Source organism: Oncorhynchus gorbuscha, unplaced genomic scaffold (genome assembly GCF_021184085.1).
Source record: "Oncorhynchus gorbuscha isolate QuinsamMale2020 ecotype Even-year unplaced genomic scaffold, OgorEven_v1.0 Un_scaffold_11076, whole genome shotgun sequence".
NCBI lineage: Eukaryota > Metazoa > Chordata > Actinopteri > Salmoniformes > Salmonidae > Oncorhynchus > Oncorhynchus gorbuscha.
In genome coordinates, this window is record NW_025744469.1 from 2,914 (window position 1) to 7,500 (window position 4,587).

Here is a 4,587-nt window from a genome sequence, read left to right on the forward strand (position 1 = left end):
GTTGTTAGGGATGGTCCCATTGGGGGATAAGGAGTTGTTAGGGATGTTCCCGTTGGGGGATAAGGTGTTGTTAGGGATGGTCCCGTTGGGGGATAAGGAGTTGTTAGGGATGGTCCCGTTGGGGATAAGGTGGCGGTAGGGATGGTCCCGTTGGGGGATAAGGTGGCGGTAGGGATGGTCCCGTTGGGGGTAAGGTGGCGGTAGGGATAGTCCCATTGGGGGTAAGGTGGCAGTAGGGATAGTCCCATTGGGGGATAAGGTGGCGGTAGGGATAGTCCCATTGGGGGATAAGGTGGCGGTAGGGATAATCCCATTGGGGGATAAGGAGCTTGATCTGAGAAGCAGCCTGGTAGAATGGTTGGGTTTACTCCTGAGGTTAACTCCCATGTTTTACTCTGTTCTGCTCTCCTGGGTTCTAGATCGCGGTCCAGACTCTGTGGAACATCAAGATAGCGGTGCTGGTGAAACCGGAACATGAAAATCGCATCAGTCATGTGGGAGTGTCCAGTGTTAAACGGGCATTGCTAATACGCTGGGTAAGATCTCACTCTCGCACTCTCTCACACTAACAAACAATTCACTATATTCATGCTGTATGGTTCTTGTTTCTTGTTGCTAGGTAACAAAGGGGCAGTGGGCGTGTCTTTCATGTTTAATGGAACTTCCTTCGGCTTTGTGAACTGTCACCTGACATCAGGCAACGAAAAGATCGGCAGGTACGCAGACACTCCTCTTCTGCATTCAAACGTAAAACTATACAGTATGACTCATTATTTGAATTTTGACAGGACTCCATATTAGCAGCAAACTCACTGAGGTCATAAGTAGTGTACTAAACAGGGGATAGGGTGCTCTTCACCACTCTTCCTTCCCTGACCCCTGCAGGAGGAACCAGAACTACCTGGATATCCTGCGGCTGCTCTCTCTAGGAGATAAACAGCTGAGCTCCTTTGACATCTCTCTACGCTTCACACACCTCTTCTGGCTGGGAGACCTCAACTACAGGCTGGACATGGACATACAGGTACCATAACACACACAGAAACCCATGGACACACACACACAAGGAGACACATGCACACACACACGCATGGATGCAGGCACACACACCCTGTCTCTCACTCTGTCTCGCTTTCTGTCCCTCTCGCTTTCTCTGTCTTTCTCTGTCTTTCTCTGTCTTTCTCTGTCTCTGTCTCTCTCTGTCTTTCTCTGTCTCTCTGTCTTTCTCTGTCTCTCTGTCTCTCTGTCTTTCTCTGTCTCTCTGTCTCTCTCTCTCTCTCTGTCTCCCTCTGTCTCCCTCTCTCTGTCTCTCTCCTTTTCTCTCTCTCTCTCTGTCTCCCTCAGGAGATCCTGAACTACATCAACAGGAAAGAGTTTGATCCTCTGCTGAAGGTGGACCAGCTCAACCAGGAGAGAGAGAAGAACAAGGTGTTCCTACGCTTTGGTCAGTTACACACACACACACACACACACACACACACACACACACACACACACACACACACACACACACACACACACACACACACACACACACACACACACACACACCTTCCCGTCATTGTCTATGCGCTCTGCTGTACTCTGTGAAAGACTGTTGTAATGTGTGTTTGTGTATCCCTCTGGTACAGCGGAGGGAGGAATATCCCTACCCCACCCACCTACCGTTATGAACGCGGGTCTAGAGATACATCGTGTGGCAGAAACAGAAGGCCACAGGGGTACACACACACTCACTCACTCACTCACTCACTCTCACACTCACACACACACTCTCACACAGAGCTTTATTCTCGTGAATTTTCTAGACTTTTGGGGAGTAAACCCCTAACTCCGTAAAGTGGTATTCAGCAGTAGAAACAATAAAGAAGCTTGTTCCCTGTTTCAGTAAAGAGGCTGAGGCTGGAGAAACTCTCAAAACCATAGTCAGAGCTGTGGATGCAAGGACTGACAATCCATGATATCAACATTATAGTTTTAACCATATTTTGAGCGATGTAGTGTATGTTTTACATTTACTTGAACAAACATAGTAAAAACAACTTATATTTTGGGTTCTGATGGAGTGTGACAGTTAAAATTGAGACATTTCTTACTTACAGTGCCTTGCGATATTATTCGGCCCCTTAAACTTTGCGACCTTCTGCCACATTTCAGGCTTCAAACATAAAGATATAAAATTGTATTTTTTTGTGAAGAATCAACAACAGTGGGACACAATCATGAAGTGGAACGACATTTATTGGATATTTTCAAACTTTTAACAAATCCAAAAACTGAAAAATTGGGCGTGCAAAATTATTCCGCCCCTTAAGTTAATACTTTGTAGCGCCACCTGTTGCTGCGATTACAGCTGTAAGTTGCTTGGGGTATGTCTCTATCAGTTTGGCACATCGAGAGACTGAAATTTTTTCCCATTCCTCCTTGCAAAACAGCTCGAGCTCAGTGAGGTTGGATGGAGAGCATTTGTGAACAGCAGTTTTCAGTTCTTTCCACAGATTCTCGATTGGATTCAGGTCTGGACTTTGACTTGGCTATTCTAACACCTGGATATGTTTATTTTTGAACCATTCCATTGTAGATTTTGCTTTATGTTTTGGATCATTGTCTTGTTGGAAGACAAATCTCCATCCCAGTCTCAGGTCTTTTGCAGACTCCATCAGGTTTTCTTCAGAATGGTCCTGTATTTGGCTCCATCCATCTTCCCATCAATTTTAACCATCTTCCCTTGTCCCTGCTGAGAAGAAAAGCAGGCCCAAACCATGATGCTGCCACCACCATGTTTGACAGTGGGGATAGTGTGTTCAGGGTGATGAGCTGTGTTGCTTTTACGCCAAACATAACATTTTGCATTGTTGCCAAAAAGTTCAATTTTGGTTTCATCTGACCAGAGCACCTTCCTCCACATGTTTGGTGTGTCTCCCAGGTGGTTTTTGTGCAAACTTTAAAACAACACTTTTTATGGATATCTTTAAAGAAATGGCTTTCTTCTTGCCACTCTTCCATAAAGGCCAGATTTGTGCAATATACGACTGATTGTTGTCCTATGGACAGAGTCTCCCACCTCAGCTGTAGATCTCTGCAGTTCATCAGAGTGATCATGGGCCTCTTGGCTGCATCTCTGATCAGTCTTCTCCTTGTATGAGCTGAAAGTTTAGAGGGACGGCCAGGTCTTGAAAATTCGATTTGCAGTGGTCTGATACTCCTTCCATTTCAATATTATCGCTTGCACAGTGCTCCTTGGGATGTTTAAAGCTTGGGAAATCTTTTTGTATCCAAATCCGGCTTTAAACTTCTTCACAACAGTATCTCGGACCTGCCTGGTGTGTTCCTTGTTCTTCATGATGCTCTCTGCATTTTTAACGGACCTCTGAGACTATCACAGTGCAGGTGCATTTATACGGAGACTTGATTACACACAGGTGGATTGTATTTATCATCATTAGTCATTTAGGTCAACATTGGATCATTCAGAGATCCTCACTGAACTTCTGGAGAGAGTTTGCTGCACTGAAAGTAAAGGGGCTGAATAATTTTACACGCCCAATTTTTCAGTTTTTGATTTGTTAAAAAGTTTGAAATATCCAATAAATGTCGTTCCACTTCATGATTGTGTCCCACTTGTTGTTGATTCTTCACAAAAAAATACAGTTTTATATCTATGTTTGAAGCCTGAAATGTGGCAAAAGGTCACCGAATACTTTCACAAGGCACTGTATATTCTTCAACAATCAATGAGAACACATCATACGTTTTGAAGTACGAAAATGGATGTGACAACCGCTGATTGCCCCTTTTCAGCCTAAAATAGCATTTTAACAAATTCAGGACAAAGTACTGCCTTTTCACACACAAATATACACACACGCGTGTGCGGCGACGACGCATACACACAGGCTCAGATGGAGAGATCTCTGTTCACCCTCATCTCTCTTCTCTCGCTCCCTCTCAGATGAGGACTAACGTCCCCTCTTGGTGTGACAGGATCCTATGGAAGTCTTACCCTGAGACTCACATTGTCTGTAACTCCTATGGTGAGTCCCTGCATCTTCAACAACTCTGTACAACAAAGAGTTGGTCTGTTTTGGAATGGATGGCCAGTAATAAACTGGTCCTGAACATCTCTAAAACTAAGAGCATTGTATTTGGTACAAATCATTCTTTAAGTTCAGGACCTCAGCTGAATCTGATAATGAATGGTGTGGCTGTTGAACAAGTTGAGGAGACTATTACTTGGAGTTACCTTAGATTGTAAACTGTCATGGTCAAAATATATAGATTCAATGGTTGTGAAGATGGTGAGACGTCTGTCTGTAATAAAGAGATGCTCTGCTTTTTGACACCACACTCCACAAAGCAAGTCCTATTCTAAAGCTTTCCTAAGTTCTGCAGGCTCTAGTTCCGTCTTATTTTGATTATTGTCCAGTCGTGTGGTCCAGTACTGCAAGGAAAGACCTAGTTAAGCTGCAGTTGGTCCAGAACAGAGCGACACGTCTTGCCCTTCATTGTAATCAGAGGGCTGATGTAAATACTATACATGTCAGTCTCTCTTGGCTCAGAGTTGAGGAGAGACTAACTGCATCACTT

The 4,587-nt window shown here is 44.3% G+C and overlaps 2 long non-coding RNA genes across 2 annotated transcripts in view; both read left to right on the plus strand.

Moving 5' to 3' along the window:
• Positions 1-512: 512 nt before the first annotated feature.
• On the plus strand, positions 513-1,505 carry LOC124016903. Its single transcript, XR_006835428.1, has 4 exons — positions 513-536; positions 620-716; positions 886-1,024; positions 1,345-1,505. It is a non-coding gene; the product is annotated as an uncharacterized LOC124016903 (long non-coding RNA).
• Positions 1,506-1,692: 187 nt separating this feature from the next.
• LOC124016904 overlaps positions 1,693-4,587 on the plus strand; it is a 3,379-nt gene continuing 484 nt past the window's right edge. Inside the window, exons 1-2 of the long non-coding RNA XR_006835429.1 lie at positions 1,693-1,721; positions 3,953-4,034. This is a non-coding gene — a long non-coding RNA (uncharacterized LOC124016904). The remainder of the gene's footprint in view (positions 1,722-3,952; positions 4,035-4,587) is intronic.